General features: G+C 37.8%; 1 protein-coding gene across 9 annotated transcripts in view; it reads left to right on the top strand.

Moving 5' to 3' along the window:
- Positions 1–21,475, top strand: part of St18 (ST18 C2H2C-type zinc finger transcription factor) — a 331,712-nt gene that overhangs the window by 213,835 nt on the left and 96,402 nt on the right. For 8 of the 9 annotated variants that reach the window (XM_017593173.3, XM_039109332.1, XM_063287207.1 and 5 more), the window contains 1 exon segment: positions 14,527–14,569. The gene's annotated coding sequence lies outside the window, so the exon portion shown is untranslated. 9 annotated transcript variants of the gene reach the window in all.

The raw sequence follows: 21,475 nt of genomic DNA, 5'->3' as shown, positions 1-21,475 counted from the left end.
TTGAAAAGTACTTTATTCTACTTTGTATCTATATGATACTCGAACTCACTTACTGTTGAGTATTTTTTAGTAACAGATAAAATTCTGTGCTAGTAACTTGTAAGAGATACTAGATTGCATTACAATATTTGAATATTGTTTTGTCAAATGTTGCAACAAATCAGTGAGTTTTTAATAAAAAATAAAGTTTCTGTTTTGGGGAGAATATTGTTGCTGAGGAATTTTTTCCAATTCCAAATATCCTGTGCCTATGGGAAATTTTCTGATTTCATTAATCCTGTGTCTATGAGAGAATATTGTTAATTCACAAAAAAATACTATAAAAAGTAATGTCTTAAATTTTTTAGTTATATACTTAAATTATTATACTTCATATATGATTAAATATAATAATAGAGTAGCTTTTCAAACTGGGGTATTTTAGTTTATTTGATTGATAATGGATAAATACAGAGTTGCTAGATATATATGCCTATGTTTGCTAAAACCTCTTTAATATACTTCTAGTTTGCTGATGAGAAGTATATCCATTGATACTAGTCTAATGAGGGTCCGCAGTTTGGCAATTCCATAAAGAACATAGACACTACAATTTGATAAACACAAAATATTAATTTTGTCTCATATTTTCTAGACTCTCTTTAAGAGGGTGAAAGATACCAGTGTATCCCAAAAGGGTTAAGGAAATGCATTTTGTTGCATCTGCTTACTAAATCCCTTCCTTTAGCAGAAATTCAAATTTTGTAAAGATTATTTGTTTTATTGATGCATATAAACTTACAGAATTTAATTTAATTTCCTAAGTTAAAACATTTTCCTCATGTAGAAAGCATGACTAAATGCTGGTTTGGCAAACCTACCTTTTTCCCTAATGTGTCACATACATGCTTAGTATCTATGTGAGTGAATTAATGCCTGGCCTGAGCAAACTTAGCTTCCATTGCCTACACCATGAGGCAGAACCAGACAGAAAGTGAAATGGTTAATTGCTTAAAAGGAATAAACAACATTTTCCTCCCTAGAATATAAATTAAAGAGAATATGAAAACGGCAAAAGAAGAATTGTGCTTTTAAAAAGCTGATTTGTAAACGACCATCAGTTGGAAAGACACCCTGCTTGTTTCTGTGGTAGATTTGTTATGAATTAGAATGAAAGTGTTTACCTATTTTACATTTTCCTCCTCCAAATATCAAACAGTTGTGGAGAATTAGTCTTAATATTTCTATTCTGAGGGGTGAAAAAGAGGTGAGGATGAAATATGCCCTGAAGAAAATCAAATCAGGAAGAGATTGAGGCTTACGATGAGACTGCTCCAGAAAGAGGACACGAATTTGAGCACACGACCTGCAGCACACAGAGCCCTTGGTGCTTTTGTGTGGGTGAAAGATACCAGTGTCTCCCAAAAGGGTTAAGGAAATGCATTCTGTTGCATCTGTTTACTAAATCCCTTCCTTTAGCAGAAATTCAAATTTTGTAAAGATTATTCGTTTTATTGATGCATATAATTATAATCACAAGCCATCTGCTGATTTGGCAGGCATGGTTAAAATTCTCTAACTCTCATAACCTTTCAAGTACAGTGCCCTTGGGACTCTATTTCACTTTTATATTTTGGAAAACATGTAGGGACAAATAAGGGCGGTCATCTGCAGAATGTCAGACCTGGGGAAATGCAAGAGTGGGGATGGAGATGCTATGGTGGCTCTTATCAATGGTAGGGGAAGTTATTCGCACCCACCCTCCTTTTTTCTGACTTCATGATGCTAGTTTCTATGATGAATTTTGGAATTTTTTTCTCAGGGATTAAAGCTCCCTGTCATAACCCTCCCAAAAGGCAGGTTTCAAGCCTAACCCAAAAGAACATGCCAACAATCTTTCCAGACACTTCTTATGTTGATCTTAACAGATTAATTCAGTATATTTCACCTAGTCTTTCTAAACTGTGGAGTGTTTGTTTTTTATTTTTCTCTAAATAGTCAGTTAAATAACCTTACAGATTAAGATTTTGTGTTGCAAGATAGCTTACACATTTTGATGGCAGCCCTTTGGTTGAAAGACCAAATTCCCAAGTATTTTGACTATGTTGTTTTGGTATGAAATTGTGCGCCGGTCAGATTTCCCACAGCTCAAGTCTTATGTGACCCCTTTCTGCAACTATAAACATTCAGAGCTTGGGGAGTGTCCATGCCTGAATCCCTTACTTCTATGGGAATATTTCTCTCATAATCTGATTTTATCAGCCTTAATACCCCAATGATCTGACTCTATATACAGACAGATCTGAGCAGAATGCTGGCCAGCTTTAGGGAACTTGGAGAAGCCACTGGAGTCCAGGATTTGGCTTCATCAGATAGCAGAAGCATGCACACACACACCCAGTATGTTTCTCAGTCTCTCTCTCTCTCTCTCTCTCTCTCTCTCTCTCTCTCTCTCTCTCTCTCCTACATGAAATCATTCAGAGAATTCTTTAATAATAACGTTGCACAGGTCAAGTTTTTCATGGTGGTAGTGAAGTGTTCAACTTGACTATACGTAATAAGAATAACTGTCCCATCTGCCAGATGCTTGCTTTAAGCCAACTTCTGTTTTAAGTTCTTTAATAGATGGTTTTATTTATTATTCAGAATAATCATGTCTCTTAATCTTTCCCCATGTACCATGGTCTCTGAAGCAGAGTATCAGAACAAAGCCAGTGTCAGCAGATGATTCTGGGTCCCAGGTACATATGGGTTCAATTATAGTTAAGTATCATTAAGACATTGAATGACCTGACACACTTTTTTTCCTTATCATCAACATCTGTCACTTTAAAGGTGACCTCTGAAGTTCCTTTGGTCTCACAAATTCTGTAACTTTGAAATTTTTGTAATTAAAACATGAATTTGAAAAATAAGTTAAAGACAACATAAGTACTCGTAATACCTTTCAGATAGATATTTATCATGCTAATTAACCCCGATAGCAGAAATAGTCTGTTTACGAACCACATGGAGTCTAGGTCCAACCTAAACAGTAGATTAAGACTTAAACAGTGGGTTTCACACTGAAAAATTTCAGCTCTGTGATGGAAAACACAAATACTCAGAAGCATCTGATAATTAAATACAACTCTTACATATTGATAGTAATAATATCATGCTGACATAAGTCTAACTACCAAGCAAAGTATTTTATATCAATAAATTTTCACAACTACCATACGTGTCACCAGCCAATAGCACAGAGTCAGTTCTTCTCACCTTGCTGGAGGTCGGAAGCTGCACTGATGATGGGCCAAGCACTGTCGTGATTCCATGCATGGCTGGAAGGGCAGAACCCGGCTGAGGTCAGGAGTCATGACCCTTTGAAGAGACATACAAATGAGTATGTTCTCTGCTTCCAAGTGTTTTCTATTGGCCTCACTTGAGAGAAAGTTCCACTGCTCTGAATAAATGCGTGAAACCCTATATATACTACAAGCTACAGCACTCTTAGACACATCAAAGGCTCTGCTTTTATACTAATCTCAATGAGCTGGTAACTGTTAAAATAATCATATACTTTCCTTAAATCATTACTGAATTAACCTGCATGTGCTTTTTAATCTTTTACGAATGTCATGAGAAAATTATAAGAATAAAAAGTGGGGAGGGGAAAAAAGAATAAAAAGGCAATTAATAAGGTTTAACCAAATCCCTTAGACAATAAACTAGCTTTAAAACTATTTGATCTTCTTATTGACTAAAAGAGAAACTCAGAACACTACTAAGAATGGCTGAAATGCTTGTTAAGAAATAATTTCAGAATGAATCGTTCCAATTTCAGTATTGTATATCTTCTTAGATCAATGCCCATCAAGTAACCCAGAGTTAAAATATATGATTTCAACTGGATAAGATTTTAAGCAATTTGTTTGAGTAATAATGCCCAGAGAGAGATGTGACAGTGTAAATACCAAGGTAAAAGGTTGCTTGGATTTTATATACAATTGATTAGCTATGAAATATTTGTGTGTCTAGGTTTCTGAAGTGTAGAAAAGGAACAGAAGCCTGGGTACATGGCTCTGAGCACACATGAGTCAGCATAGGACAAAGTAGTACAAACAGATCAGTACTCACATCAAAGTAGGTTTGTTAAAACAGGCTGTGGCCAGGTGCAGTTCTCAAACTCTCAGCCTTAAAATGAAGGACTCAATAAAATATGGGAGAAACAAAATGAAGGAACCAAGAGTAGCCCGTTCTACCCAGCCTTCAAAAGATGAAGTTGCAGCCCAAACAGATGGCTCTGAGCAGAGGCTTCATGGAAGATCTTGCTTAGAGAGGGCTTCATGGAAGATCTTGTAGAGACAGCACTGCAGCAACGTTGAATCTATACGTTCAACAGACTCGTTGAGAATCTGCCGTGTCCCACTAACTTGTTAAGCAGTGAGAACAATAGGTGAGGAGTCACAGGACGTACACTATAGTAGGACTAATGTGGAAGGCACAACAAGTCCAGGAGTTAAGAACTAGAAAATATTACTAAGTGAGTACTACAGGTAGAGGTCAATGTATACTACGTACCTAGCATCTAGAAACTGGAGATTAGATCCCAAGTAGAAATGATAGCCTTGGACAACCATGTGAATGATGAATCAAGACAGGATATGAAAAGTATTCAGATGGATCAATGTTGGCCTCTTTGAGGATTACTGAGTTTCAGACAACTGGTGCTGATGGTGAGTAGGTTAAGGTCAAAAGTGAGATCCAGGATGGGAATGGACATTTGAATGGGATCATTAAGGAGAATATTGACAATGAGAAAAGAGTCCAGACTGAAACTGGAGGACCAGCTATGAATAGAAAGATGGAGAAAGTGGGCTTACCAAGGGAAGAACTTAAAGAAGACCACAGAAAAACTGGGATATTAGGAGGAAAAATATAGACATGATTTTGTCAGCTGGATAATAATGTTGACTACTCAGAAAATGACTGAAAACCCAGTTAGCTCTGTCAGAGAGAAGATCACTGGTGGCAACAACCAAAGCAACATCAATGGAAGCCACATGTTCATGTTTAGGAAAATTTGGGTAAGAAAACAAAGTTTTATGATATTTCAGTAGTTTGACTCTAGGGAGGAGAGACAGCAATATAGACAGGAGAAAGGAGTATATGTGGAAATTCAGCAGAATGATAAGAATTTGAAAGACAGGATACATGGAGGGAGGAGGCAGGACACAAATGCAAGGAAATATCTTGGAGAACCCACTCTTACACAGAAGAAAAAGGCCTCTTCCTCTACATCCAGGCAGAAGGCGGCACATATTCATGGAGATTTGTAGTAAGTACAAGAATGAGTAGCACCATTCACCCTTAACCAAGGCAAAGCTGCCCGCACAATTTGTCGATCCAGTATGAAATGCATGACCCACTATGATTCAGCTGTGAATTCCTTTAGCATGCCAGCTTTTATTGCTTACTACATTTATAGAATGAGATTAAAATTAAGACATCTACCTCATAAGAGAGACGAAGAGACCTAGAACTTTTCAATGTCCTCTGGAAGGTAAGCTATCATAATAGATGGACGTAGTTAGGTGGGTTAAAGGAAAGTGGATAATGTTCCTTCAGCTGTTGCCATCTGCAGGAAGGGGTAGGAAAATAATGAGACAGGCTTCTTTCCAGAATTCATCTATGGATGGAAGTGACCAGAGAGGACCTAGATCCTAGCAGGCAGCAGACATTTGACTCTTCTTCAAGACATTTCACCTCATACTTTTGTTTGGTACCATAGGCAAAAGCTTTGCTAGTTTTCTCTTCATGGTTAACATCCCCTCCAATCTGTCTCCTTGTGCCCTGCTTATGTCGTGCCTACAAGCTGGCTTCCCTTATCCAAACCTGTGTGTAAATCAGTTTGACAACATTTTGTCGTGTTTTTTTAAGAATGCAAACTTTTAAAATAGTGTGCATGGCTTTAAACAGATAAACAGATGGGATCTGATTCATATATTATGCACTTTACTCCTTTATAGTGACTTAGGTAGCCTTTAATTTGTGCTAAGTTGCACATCCGTCATCAATGATCATTTTAGAACATTTTTATTTTTCCTGAAAGTCTTCTGTCCTTCTTACTTAGCATCCTTCCAAACCTCTGCTTCCAATTCCACACAGGCAGGAGTCTACTCTGTACGTCTGTCGAAATGTTTCTCCTGAACATTTGTTGTAACTGATCACACCATTTGTGGGGTTCATGACTGACGTATTTCATTCACCAATTCTTACCAATATTTTCAAGGCTTGTATTGATTTCAACACATATCAGTATTTACTTACTTTTATTGGCAAATAAAATTATGCCAGTGATTAAATATACTACTTCCTTATTTCATTCATTAATTGATAGTGTCTTGAATTGTGTCTACATGTTGGCTATTGTGAATTATGCTTCTAAGATCAGTCCAGTATAATTTGTCGATATGTAGTTTTATTTTCATGTATGTAGCTCATAGTTGTGTTGCAGAATCGGAGATTACTTTGCTTGCCTAGTTGAGGGAATACTAGGTACACTTGGACTACTACATTCTTACCAGCAATGTATGAACTTTTTCACATCCTTACCAGCACTTCTTACTTTCTATTTGATTTTTTCCACGTGGGTATAAATTGACATCTCTTTTTCGTTTTCAAGTTGTATTTTCTCTGCGGCTAATGATGCTGAGTGTCATTCTGTGTGCTATTGTGTCACATGTATATTATTTTGGGGGAAATGTTTGTACAATTATTTTCTCCACTTAAAAATTTTAAATGCATTTTCAAACATTTTTTGATTATAACTATTACATCTTAATTGTACATCATAACATTTCTAAGCACACACTCTTCCTTGATTATTCATATTTCTACTCTTTCTTACCCTCCTTTGACCAATTTTAATTGGACTAATTTTGTTATTGGGTTGTAATCATTTACAGTATATTATAAATACACGGACTGTAGATGTTTATACACTAACACATGGATCTCACTCTCTGTCATCTCTTTCTGACTTTGTCTGTCTCTCTCACTCTGTGTGTGTTTGTGTGTGTGCATGTGCATGGCAACACAGAGAGAGTGTTTGACCATGTATGTGTACACCTGTGGGTCCAGGTGAAAACTTGGGTGCCATTCCTCAGCTACCATCAACCTTACTCTTGAAGCACGATCTCTTACAGATCTGGTGCTCAACATGTAGGCTGTCTGCCTGCCTGTCTGTCTGTCTGTCTGTCTGTCTTTAAACATGAATTCTCAAGTTTGATTTCAGGATCATGTGCTTGAAGAGCAAACATTTTACTGACTGAGCCATCTCCCCACCATTGACACATGTGGCTCTTTACTCTCTCAAATCAACAAGGTTGATTTCATTCCTTGATTTAAGCAGCTCCTCCTACCCTCTAACTAACATTATTTTTCTATAGCATGTATTGCTTACTTTAATCTGGGCTGTGCGTTCATTTACTCTGGCTTTGGATATTACCCCTCAGTGGGAACATTGTTCCAGTGCTCTTTATTCCTGCATCTCTATTGTCCATCTCATGATGCTTAAAGACTGTCAGAGTGGAGAGCATGGATCTTAGAGCAAGAGGCCAGGCTCAGGAGTTCTGAGATACTGACTGACTAGTCAAATTTGTAGGTTTTCTGTGCTGCAGTTTCACTTTGGTGGTTAAAATAATGACTAATTTCTGATTGATATTATCGCGTAGGTAGAGTAAATATGAACAATGCATTTATATTAAGCTCTAAGACAAAATAACAGCAATCAGTAAATATTTTTAAATGTGTCTTAATGAATTTCCTTGCTATGTTCATATTCTTTTCTGTTTAGATTGTTAGTTTATAAAGCAAGAAGTTTCATTCTGACATTTCTGCACAGGCATAGTAATGTACTGTGATCACTCCCATTTATGTCCTCTTTTACTTTTATATCCTTCCTCCTTTTCTTTTCTCTTTGGTGTCCCTAGTCTGTCTCCTGTTCTCTTGAAGAACATCTCCAAAGATGTAAGGCCTCCTATCAACTCTGTTGTAACGTGGAGCACACACCTGTGGACTCTACTCAGGAACTACAGTGCATGTCTACAGTGCACCATGGTTTTATGTCTGTATAGCTCATGTAGTACTCACCAGCCTAGAACAAGTGTATGTTATTACCCACACTAAACATGAAAGATTTAAGAGCATTTCAGGGACCACAGAGTACATGTGCCAGATTCAGATCTCATGTCAGACTGCTGTTGTAGGCAAAAAATATCTTCAGTCTAACTCTGCTGCCCCAAGCCCAGGTTCATAGTATCCAGTCACTGTGAAGCAACCCCCAGCTCACTTTTCAAATCTTCTACAGCATACTGCTTTTGTGACTCCTACTTCAGTTCCAGTGTCCTATTTACTATTGCTTTTCTATGTCCCACCTAAGCTATAACTGTTCTCATTGAACCATAAAAGTTCACATTCCAGGAGTAACCCTGTCCTGGGTCTGGGATTTGATAAAAGGCATGTAGGTGATAGGTTTCAACTGCTTCTTAGCCAGTAAAATCCAGAATGAAGAATGGTAACACCAGGAAAGTTTTCTATAAGAACTCTTACAATATAGTGAGTTGATTCACCATAAACTGAACAGTGTCAATTCCCAAAGAATCTGGTCCAGTGTCTGAGATATCGTTCATGTATAAGACTGGAAGCTACCATTATCTCACTTAGTGTCAATGTTCTGAAGTAAATCCATTTGTATGCTTGGGTAAAAACAGTTGTCTTTTCTACTATCCTTTTATTTCACACCTTGTTTCTCTAGAAGTACCCAGTTTAGTTTTCTGAAGCATTAAAACATGTAGTCCCTCTTCCAATTTAATATGACAGTCCTTTAATGCTACTGCTTTCTCCCCTATGTGTCCAAGCTACTAGTTTTGTTCAATGAACAGTATAGTAGTGTTATGCATACTTTTTATATTTTTATTCTCATCTTTGTGCGTGAGAGAGTGATGCACGTGTGCACATGTGTGGAGGGGAACACTCATCCATGCTTGAACATATTAAGAGAGTGATGCACGTGTGCACATGTGTGGAGGGGAACACTCATCCATGCTTGAACATATTAAGAGAGTGATGCACGTGTGCACATGTGTGGAGGGGAACACTCATCCATGCATGAACATATTAAGAGAGTGATGCACGTGTGCACATGTGTGGAGGGGAACACTCATCCATGCATGAACATATTAAGAGAGTGATGCACGTGTGCACATGTGTGGAGGGGAACACTCATCCATGCATGAACATATTAAGCCCAGAGCATGAGATTGGATGTCTTCCTCTGTCACTTTCTGCTTTGTTTTTCATTTTTGGTTTGTTTTGAGACAATGCCTCTTACTGAACCTATTTTGGTTAGTATGACCAGCAAGCAAGCCTACAAGATTTGCTTGTCTCTACTTCTACAAGTCTAGGATGACAGGTACATGTGACTGAACCCACCTTTCACATAAGTGCATGGGGATCTAAACTCAAGTCCTCATACATTCATGGCAAGCATTGAATCTATCAAGTCATTAACAAGGCCCTGCTTTTGCTTATTTGTAAGTAGGTATCTGTTTATTAATAAACTGTGCGTGATATTCTTTCCCACTTAGGTATAGTGGCTTATTATCTATCATCCCGACGCTCAAGAGTTCAAGACAGAAAAATGCTTATGAGTTTGAAGCCAGTCTAGACTATAGTGTGTTCCAGGACAACCTGGACTAACAGTGAGATATCTCAAAAACAAAATAAACCAAAACTAAGAAGATTCTCTTTCCTTTGTAAGTATAGTATCAATAGACAAGATAATCAAGTTTAACTATGAGTTTACTGATTATGTTATCCAGTCTGAATGGATACCTTTATGCTCACCACCTTTGCTGCATGCTGTGGAAGTTTGTTTCATTTGTAAATACTTAGTTTGTTGATTTAATATATTATTTTTTAAAATACATACTACAGAGGTGGTGACATTATCCTGGAGTCCCCTTATCTTATTAATTTGATAGATTGGTCCTCACTCAAATGACATCACTCTGGCTGAACACTTGCTCCTGGAGAAGAGGTGGAGTTGCTCATCCTTGCTCACCGGAGATTCCAGTCTAGAAGGAGCAGGTGGGGCTGGGATAGGGCAGGTGAGGTTTCTCACAGGGACACAGAGCTAGGAGTAGGAAGGGGAAAAAGAAGAGGTAAGTAGATGAAAGGGAGCCTTTCTAGCTAGCTAGAGCTGTTATTTTTATGAGCATTCTTGCCAACTTAGTAAATGAATCAGATAGATTAATTCTTTATGAGCAGGGATCTGTAGTTTCGAGGCATTTTACTTCTGTGTACTTGTTTGCAGAACTTTCATGTGATAGAAAACCAAGAAGAATTAAAGACGTAGAGTCAGACACCTGAGTATTGGTTATGTTGGAGATGGAATAGAAGGGGAGACGGCCAAAGGTCCAATATCTTGGTTATAATAGATGAATAACTGATAAATATTTGAAGTGGTATAGATATGCTAATTAGTTGACTCAGTAATTAAACTTTATACGTATAATGTGCATAACTCTCATTTATCAATACGTAATAAAATAAACAATTCTTTTAGGAAATAATAAAGGTCACCTCCATCAGTATCTATCAGCACTACCAATGCTGATTTGGCAAAAGTCTATTGGTTGATGATGAGATTGTAGACTGTATAAATGACAGAACCAGCACGAAATGAGCTGGCCTGACCTATGAGCCATCCTATGAAGCAGCAAACCTGGAGGTTCAGGTGACCACATTCGTGTAATGAGATTCATTGTAACTCTTAAAATCTATATAAGGAGGGCTGCCAGTCAGTATTGCTTTGCACTCTCAGTTAGAGCTATGAAGAAACAATACATTAATTATATTTTAAGGTCAGGATTTCCATAGGTTTAAAGAATTTTATTCTTGCACCTCCTTTTCAGAAAAAGATAACATAGCCAGCAATCTGTCCATTATGTTTTCTCTCAAACTTTACATTTGTATTTTGGGACCTGGTTTTTTTCAATCAAACCAGTCAGGGTGATTTCTAAGTCATGAATAAGTGAATCTATACCTGTATCTCACACAGCTTACTAGGCTGTCTCTGATTTGCATGACAGGTTTATCTTCCTTAACACAGTGGTAGCAGAGCCTAGAAGCATGCCCTTTGCAGGGGACTTGAGCTCTGACTGGTTTCTCTTCTACAGAATAGGTGCCGAAAGATGACTTTGATTTAGAAGTCAATGGCTTACCTAGGTAATGCAATTCCATACCCAGAACATTAGTTACACAGATATTAAGTGGATTCCTTATCCGTGATGTTATTGTTCTCATAGTTATATGAAATTGACATTCTCTGTTCTTTCTGTGGGACAACAGTACCACAGAAAGTACCTTAAAGTACCTTTAAGATCCTTATCATGTGTTTACTGAACCTGCACACATAGAACCCTATTCTCTGACCTTCTTGAAGTGCTGGTATATAAGTTCACATCCAGGAAAATCTTTCCTGCTAAAGCTTTTGCTGTGGCTTTAGTCATGGTCTACTATTTTGAGAGCCACTCTCCACTTCCTTAATAAAACATACCAGGAAGATATTTCACTCTAATGTATCTTATTACTTCCCTCTTTCTAACAGTGTTGCAGAATGCCATAGTCAGGGCTCTGACAGTGTGCTGCCTACACAAAGCGAAATCAAATATTTTTTTTATTAAAAACAAGTTTTTTCATCCTCCAAGAAGTCTCTAGTATAATGTGTCCTTCAAAGCAGCAGTAATCAATACAGAACACTTCTCATGTGAGTGTGTATCAGAAATACACTGTTCCAGTTAGGAGGATTTACTAGAATTTGCTAATACTGAATGTCCCAATTTGTATCATTGCTTGAGATTTTAATTTCTCTTTATTTTATAATTTGTAATTAATTTATTCACATATTTTATTTGCCTTTTGAAAATTTAAATATTGTGCAAAATCTTCTATTTGTAATTTGTGTGCTTATATTTGGTAATCACACCTGTAATGAAGCACAAAATTACTATGTCTTTCTTGGTCTGAATGGCTTCATCTGAAGGTAAGAGCAAGTTCAGTAATTTATAAAGTGTTTTTCAGGATGTGCTCCAGTGTTGGGACAGAACATTCAGTATTTATCTATTCCTTTCTATCGTGATGTTTTAGTGCTAGAGCAAACAAATGGCTCTGAAATAAAGAGGACATGCTTGTCTGATCCATGTGGGCATTTGTTAGCCTTTGAGTTTGGGGACTTTTTGGTATGTTTAATAATGAGTAGTTAAAGCAGTGGTTCACAAAGTGCAGTCTCCAATGATGAACATTATCAACATCCAAGATGTTAGACATGTAGACGCTCAGGTCTGGTCTCCCTCTGTAACTGGAATCAGTCCTCTGGCCTGAATTAAGCCTCTGCGTAATTCTGATGCAGGCTAATGATTAAGTACGGCTCCTGCCTGCTCCAGTTGTTTGGGATCCACGTGAAGACCTAACTGAACAGCTGTCTGTGGGGAGGCCTAGGTCCAGTCTGTGTATGCTCTTTGGTTGGTGGTTCAGTATCTGAAAGCCCCACAGGTCCAGATTAGTTGACTCTGTTTGTCTTCCTGTGGAGTTCCTGTATATGGGATATGTTCTTCTAGCTGGACTGCCTTATCTACCCTCCATGGGGGAGGAAGTGCCTGGCCTTCCAGAGACTTGAAGTGCCAGAGTGGGGAGATAGCCAGGTGGCTCCCACTCACTCGGAAGAGAAGGGGAGGGAAGAAAGAGTGGTGGACAGTGAGTGGGATATAAAGTGAATAAGTAAAAAAAATTGTTTATTAAAAAAAAAAGAACCACTGCTTCATTACTTTGTTGTCAGTGTAGCCTGTGGACTAACAAGGAGCACTTGGCACTTTGTGAGTACTATATGATGTCAAGCCAGACTTTAGGGTCAGACACGAGACCCTGCCTATTAGTAAAATCTGTCCATGATCTCTGTGTGTACAAAAGTCTAAGAGTTTAGGGAGGTAGAGACTGGGAGTTTCCAGCAGAAGAGGATCTTTTATTCAGAGGCAATTGAGTATGTTTAAATAGAGCTCCATGCTACTTTACTGTTTGGCTAGCCCCTCAGCTACCTCTGGATTAAAAGGGCAAAAGAGAATCAAAACTTTTTCACTAAACTGTTCAAATTATATAAGGGCTCACTGTGTCAATATGATATGATGGAAAGAGAACAGTTGTTTGAATAAAAGACCTGTAATATAGGTAGTAAACCATCTATAGGCTGTAGGTATATGTATATCTAGACTTACATATGTATATGCGTGCGTACTGTGTGTGTTCTGTCTAGCGATGATAAAGTATCCAGCAATGTTCTTGACACAGACGTAATTTTGAAGTCTCTTAATTTTTTAAATTTGCTTTGCAGTCTCAAAACTACACTGGGCATCCTTCCCTCTTAATCTCTCTTCTACCTTTGAATTTAATTTTCAGTAACATAACTGTTGTAGAGAAATTTCTTGAAAAGTGAAGGAAGCTGTACAAATCAGGGGTTATTTGTCTCACATTGCAGTGGGAGTTTTGCAATACTGGGGTACTAAAGAACAAGTGACACGCCTTTGAGGAAAGCGATGAAGTTCACCTCCTTCCAAGGCTTTTACTCTTATATATCAATCAGGGATGAACCCTGTTTCCAGGCAGAAAAGTCGCTGATCAAATAAAACCTTATTTGTCAAAAATAATTTTATCATGGAAATATATGAGCAGTAAGGGATTTAAAAAAAACCCTTTTGAAATCTTTACAACACCCCCATATGTAAATAGGTCTGTCACTCCTGTGTTTGTCCACAGCCCCAGCTCCAGATGAACCAGGGTAGTGTGTGGTGGCAGGAACAGCTGACTCATTAGTAGAGAGCAGTGAAAGGTAATTAACCCTGGGAAAAGTACAGCTGCCATGCGGGCTGTTCCTTTCTGTAGGATCTGATTAGAAATTAGTGTTAAACCACTGATTCTTTTTTTAAAGACTATCGTTGGTAATTCCTTTCCCCTCTCAGGTGTGCTCCTAGAAAAGGTTCTCAAAAGTACTTATGTACAAAGGTCTCAAATAGACGCAATGTTTTCTCTTAATAGTGGGCACCTGTTTCTGTTGTTATAGGATAGTCTTTAACATAATGTATCTAGTTATCATATGTGATTCTACCTAGACTCTTATTCTGATACACAGTTTTCATGTTACTCTAAAGCAGGGGTTCTCAACCTTCCTACTGCTGCATCCCTTTAATACAGTTTCCCATGTTATGGTGACCCCCCATCATAAAATCATTTTCATTACTACTTCATAACTGTAATTTTGCTACTGTTATTTAATTCGTAATGTAAATTTTTTTGGAGATAGAGGTTTGCCAAAAGATTCAAGACTCACAGGTTAAGAACCACTGCTATAAGGGGTTTTTTATGCAATAAACAAATGGTAGATAATTGCTATTTAACTAACTTTTCTCTTTTCTCCTTTCCATGTTTTCTCTGATGATGCCCCCTTTGTAGCCATGACATCTCTTCTGTTCAAATTCAGTAGCTGCTAGAAAAGGTAAGTGATGCCTATTTAAAATGAGACTTCCCCTCCAAAATGCCTCTCCAATTTCAGTGCCCTTCCAAAATATATGATAAGTTAAGAAAGTTGATTTTAGAAAACCAATAGAGATATTGTTATTTATTAATATTGGTACCAAGATTTGTGGCATCACACGTATGATAATGAGCTGTACTATTTCTAAAATATTAAGAATTCATGTAAGTGACTAGGAATTGTGGCTTACAGGACAGTTGCCTCCCTCCCAATTAGTACCTGAAACTTTGAGATGGGAAGAAAGGAAAGAGTAGTAGAATTATTCAGAGAGCTAGAGTTGGATAATGTTCAATCAAACCGCATTGCCAGCTTTGAAGACAAAGGAGGCATAGTTAAGGAAAGTATCAACCTCCAGGAATGACCCTCATTGTCATCTTGTAGCTCCATGTTGTCGAGAATAAGGAACTGAACTCTATCAAGCCAGGTTGCTGAGGAAATTGATTATCCCTTACAGCATAGCATGACTTGGTTTCACACTGATAAGACCATAAAAAGACCCTGGGGCCTCCACAACGATAGAATAACAATAGGTCTTTCTTTAAAGCTATTAAGCTTATTAATATTTGTTAAAAAATAAGAGAAAAGTAATAGAGTGAGCCAACCAATAGGTAGAATACATTCTACAGCTAGTAATGTAAATCCTAGGAAGACTCTTCTAGTTCTAAATGAAACAAATTCTTCGGAGGCCAAAATTGATAATGTAGGATTATTTATTTGGGAATATAAGTGATAATTATTGATACACAGTGACTTTATCTTCTATTTTGTAACACTTCAAAAATGCACTGTGTCATATTTCTATAAATATTGTAATTATATCACAGAAAAACAAAGGAACACATGTTTTGTTGACCCCTTCAGTGAGCCTGAGTGAACACGGGCTAGGGTAAGAAGAATATTCTCAAGAATCTGAAAATGATTATTTTGGGCTTACTTCAGTAGTAATGTACTGAGCACATACCATAGCCTTAAAATTGTTCCTAGGTGATACATCACTCCTTCCATGGACCTACCCAAGCCCAAGTAAAAGTAGACAGTCATGAGCAAGTAGAAGGCAAGGCAGAACCTCATTGTCAGAATTGCTGGACCATCAACATTCTCTTTCAATACAAGATTTTTGGGGATGCTATCAATCATGACTGCAGGCAGATTTTGCAGTTCTTGTCCTAAAGTTTTTTGGAAAGTTACAAATAAAATCAGCAAATTCAAGACATTTAATTTCAGCTAGTTAGTTTAACCATCTACTGTCTTTAACCCTTTTGCAGCTGCATAAAAATGTATCTTTAACCCATTGACCAAACCAGTTTGACCACTGGCATCCTTTCAGGGATCTTTGAGAACATTTTCTTATTTTTTTAGGCTTCTCCAAATGTCCCAGGAAGCACAGTCATCAGAATTTGTCTGAGCTGCCCTCATATCCACTGATTCCTCTGTCCCCTTCTCTCTTAGGACAGTCCCATCACATCAGGATCCTTGACTTGCTGATTTGTAATGAGGACGACAAGAGTAGTACCTTAAATTTCATTTTATACTCTTTGTTCCTCATGGGGCAATATGTATATTGCTGTGCAGTAACCGAGCCATATATTGAGCCATTGGTAGTATATTTTAGAAGAAAGATACTTACATGAAAATAATCAGTAGGAAAGATTCAACTTTATAATGATAATAAAAATCCAAAGATTATTTCTCCAAAATCCATTATTTCATTGGCCTCAACAACGAGGAGTCATGCCATTTTTCTTTTAGACTTCAGTAGATTCTCCCATTCCATTTTCATCATTAGACAATGAAGGCAAACGGCTATAGTTTTTCATCTTAATTCATACTTAAAGACGATTATGTAGATGTTAATGAAAACCAAACATTTACTTTTGATAAAAATATCAGACTTGCTAAAAATATTCTAAAGAACATCTTGAAAATTGTAAGGAAACTGGAAAATGTCCAAGGATATCAAAAATAATGTGTAACCATATATATAATGAAATAGCCTAAAGAAATAAAATTCCCTTTGCATAATGAATAGCCTTGTTTTTTAATCAACAAGTGTTCTTTGAACTCCATTAAAAGTGTTTTGACATTGTAGGGATGCTTAGTATAGATTTACTCAAAATAGCATATTTAGTTGTAACACAAGCTTTGAAATGAAGTGCTTAGTGTAACAAAACATGGTTTCCATAGTTACCACAGGAGAACTGAGAATAACTTTATTTCTTTGGAAGCCAGGAAGGGGCTTTAAAGAAAAGATTAAGCAAACAGATCCAGGCAGATTCATTATTTATGGTTCACATCTGATTGCCTTCTTAAAAGAATAAATTCTTGATACTATATGAAATTAGAGTGTTTTCACTAAAATCTAAGGCAGCACATTAAGAAATATCAACCTTCCTGTACTTCAGCCATTTCAAACTCAATTCCGAGTGGAGAAAAGACTGGTGTAACAGGCAGCTGTCAGGTACATTTCTGTCCACGGTACTTTGTGGATAGCTGTGTCATAAACAAGCTGCTTAAAAGCTGCTTGAGGACGGTAGTAACTCGTTGCTCATGGCAGATCAGGGGCCACAGGTAACTTTACTATTCATGATCAGTTGTGTCTTGATGGCATGCCTTACAGAAGGGACCTTGAAATCCATACTAGTGAAGGTGCCTTCAGTACTGCTGTCCTTGTTTTCTCTGAGTGTGGATGGAGGTCACGTCACATTGTCCTCTGCTGCATCTAACCCAAGGAGTTTTTCAGTTTCCAGTTGAGACACAGGACGATGGGGTTTCCAGACCCTCAACCTTCGGCTCACCGCTCTTCAAAGCAGTTGTGATTAACAGGACTTTTGCAAAGTTTCTATGTAGTTACAAGGACAGTTTCAATCTTCTGTCATTTTTTTGCATTAGCTATGATTATGCTTTTACCACAAAAATGCATTTGTTTTAAAGGTAACAATACAGACTGGGAGAATAGCTTATGTTTCATCTATATTTATCAGCATTCACTGTACATTTGTGTCTTCATTACCAGGAAATATTAAGGGACATTGTGCCATCTATTCCTGTTTACAGTTTATTATGCAGAGATAGGAAACACTTAGCATGTAAAATGAATGTAGAAATTATTCCTGGATAGAAACACGGACATTTCCCACTCGTTGGCTCTTTCTCCTCCATCACCGGATCAGAGTGTAATTGTCAGTAATCAGGCCTGCTTGCTGCTGATAAAACCACTCTGAATGCTAGCAGCCTTCTTTGTGTGATGACTCAATTATTCCAGAAGTGCCTCATCAAATCTGCCCCATCAGCTGGGCTAATAAATAAGGAGAAGAAACTGGCCCCCCAAAGCAAATTATAAATCCATTTGCATTAACCATTTCGCTGGTCCATGATCTAGGCAGAAATAAGCATGGCAGATTGTGTTAAGCTTATTTGAATATGTTTATAATGTTTACAGCATGCAACTTTTTTCCCACAAGGTGTTGGAATTATCAGTCATGAATAGCATCTAAATGCAGTTATGTTAATTACCACATGGCTTTAAGCATCTTTCAGGGCTATTTTGTTGCTTAAATCAGGTAAAAAGTTAAATCATCTTGAGGGAGAAATAGAGGTCTTATATAAGGTACTGGAATTGTATCAGACTTTAAGGAAGGGTATTGTTATTTGTAAAGGGACTGGAAGCGCACAGATCAATACTAGAATACCTACTAGTATGAGTATAAGCACTCTGTCTGTGGACTGTGGAAGCTACACTTACTTCATTCCTCTACATGACTTCAACCTCCAAGCACAAACAACCTGTTCTGCAAGCAAATCAAAGTGGCTGTAGATCTCCTTGCACTCAAGGTTTCTAGAAATGTTCTGTAGGATAGAGGTTCAACAGCTGGACCGCTAAAAGTCGACTAAATCTCTCAATGCTCATCAGTACATTGCTTGATAGATACTACTTTATCCAACTGTATTAAGTTTGGATTATAAATCAGGGAAACATAAAGTATTGAAGTAGATGATGAAAGGCATTTGGGTAAATAATGTGAAATCTAAGTGAATATCTAGTAACTTAAAATTGGAAACAACCTCACATTGCCGTAAGACCGCTTTTCCATGTGGACCATGCCAGGCTCATAGAAGCTCCCGCTCTAATCAGACACCTGACTGTGGACGGCTTCTAAAGTACAGCTTATGGACGGCAAGAAGCACTTTTATTTGCCTAAAAATCTTGAATTAAACTCACACTTACATTCATTTGTTCCAGAAAACAAAGTGTATTATCTAATGCCAACCTGGAGAGCTCAGCAGAAGAAATTTGTTTCTAACAACATAACTATTATGTGGCAATAGACTCACAGAAATTGGATGCATCATCTCCTAAATAGAGAATTGTGTGCTATAATGGGAAAAAACCTACTCTGACGCTTATTGACTAGAACTGAAAAAAAACAGAGAGACAAACACAAATGGTAACAGGAATTATGAGATGTAAAATGACAAATGGGAACTGGAGTCACCTTGTGTCTACAGGTAGCCTTCAGCATTATTATGTACACTATTAATATATACACAAGCATGCTAGTGTGCAGTATTAACAATGCAAGTATTTATATGCATATGATATAGTGCATCATTACACAAATTTTAGCTGTAATTTAAAACACTATATTGATTAATATAAAATATATCTTGATATTTAGAACTGCAAAGGACTTGTGTTACCTTTCCAAAGACTAGTAATAATGTGTGAAGCTGTTAAAAGTTGGAGCAGTGGATCGGACAGTAAAACTGAAAGACATGGTTAAAGCAGGACCTCAGAAACAGTGATGCAAAAGAAAATACGCTGGTATTTTTATCTGGACTTATTAAGGAAATAAATCTTTCTGACATTGAAATCTTTGGAAACTATATTTGAACTTGCCAGGCTTCTGGGAGGATTTGGGATTGCATTTCCTGACTAGACAGAGCAGGCTACTTTCCCAAGTAGGCAATGCCATAAGATCATTGCCACAAGATCACTAACATGATGGTGAGCTCATGTTAGTCATACCACAATGATAGTCGTGGGGAGTCATGGTAATTAGAACACATTGTCAGTGATTGTTATTTTGTGCTATACCCCATTGGTGATAGTAGTGAGCTCATGTTAGAGCACATCGATGGTGTTGGTAAGTTAATATTATACCACATGGATAGTGGTGGTGAGGTCATGTCAGTTACAACACATTGGCAAATGGCATTGAGTTTATATTAAGCCAGAAGTTGTATGTGGTACACACACACACAATTTGAAAAATTCATTTGACCCTTTGCCAAACTTTTCACTTTACATTTAGTTTGGGAGGTTTAATAAGTGTTACTTCCTTTGGAACTATAAATATGACTATCATTTTCTGTTTGGGGGACAGAGTTGACATATTGATCATCTTGATCCATTCATCTATAAGAACAAAATACCATCTCAAATGTTTGTATTTCTTTTCTTTGAAATAATGTAACAAATTCATCATACTGCAAAGTAGGTTTGCAGAAGCAGGTAGACATCCATGAAGCAGTTATTAAGGCTTGACATCCTCTGATTATTCATAAAAAGGGAAGTCATCACATGGACTAGTGGCTGATGACTTCGTGGAGCTAAGCTACCTGAACATCTGAGTCATTAATTAGAAAGACACTGTGTGGGCCACATCTTGGTTGCAATGTAATTTTACCTTTTAAGGTTGCTGTTTCAGAAAAGTAGGAACTTCCAAGAAAGCGGTACAGGTAGCCCCGCTAAAAGTCCTTGGTCCTTGGTGAAGCCTCCAGGCCTGAGGGTAACTGTCTTAACAATGTGCCTTCCCCATGGGGTATTATGCATTTAAATTGGGAAAAAGTTGTTTTGTTCTGTTTTTTACAGGACATAGAAAACAACTAAAGAGTAGCAAATAATAATTCTTAAAACCTGAGAGTGACATTTAGTAAACGTGGAGGTTTAAAGGTGCCATGGGTATGTGGGAAGAGGGGCACCCAGGTTGCAGTGGGAGACCCCTGTTTGACTGTGGTGGGCTTCCATGGAGGAGCTGGGTGGAACTGTAGTGACAGACCCAGTGAGCCCCTGGAGAGGCCCTGCTTCCCACTTCTTTCACTCTGCTTCCACATCCTGGGTCTTTGCGTGTCAAATCATATTCCTAAACTTATCTTTCCTCAGCACCCTCTGCACACTTCGCGAGCAGATCTCAGCTGTGCTGCCTCCGTTCTAGTCTCCAGGGAGGGAAGCCACAGCAGATGGGGTTAGGGCAGAGGGCTGACGCATCTGACAGCAAACGGCTAGGCTGCAGAGTAGAAGCTGTGAGCGTCAGGAAGCTCCTTCTCCCAGGAGACCCAACTAACCACTGAAGAAAGTTGAAAATGAGCCCTTTGAGAAACGCTATTAAAAGTAGTAAAAAATTGCGATTGTGCAGATGACGTGCTGCTGTGTGCTTATTCGGATGCTAATGAGTTTGACATTAGGGAACTCAGAGGCTTTACAGCTACTCCCTTATGTGATTCTGTTCTTTATTGGCAATCTTTGAGAAAATAAATGGAAAATGTATTGCTAATAAATACATAACACGATAGGGCATTAGACAGAAAGCCATTACTTTCAGGATTTAGAAAGAGCTTTGTTCACCACTATGACTGCTTCCAGGATCTTTTGTTTTAGGTTGGTGTGTGGCAAACAAAGGGAACTAGGCAGGTGGAAGGCTCCAGAACTCTTTATCAAGAGCACAGCAGAATGGGCCAAAAACGTTTCTTTAAAGTTGCAATCAAACACAGAATACGAATTTCCTAGCTGTGGTACTACTTTTCCATTCTTCTACTTGGGCAACTGTGTGAATTTGCTGCCTGTTTCTTCTGCACAGCCACAGTTGC

Source organism: Rattus norvegicus, chromosome 5, assembly GCF_036323735.1.
Source record: "Rattus norvegicus strain BN/NHsdMcwi chromosome 5, GRCr8, whole genome shotgun sequence".
Lineage (NCBI taxonomy): Eukaryota > Metazoa > Chordata > Mammalia > Rodentia > Muridae > Rattus > Rattus norvegicus.
The sequence above is the reverse complement of the archived record's forward strand: the minus strand, read 5'-3'. Positions and strand labels throughout refer to the sequence as shown.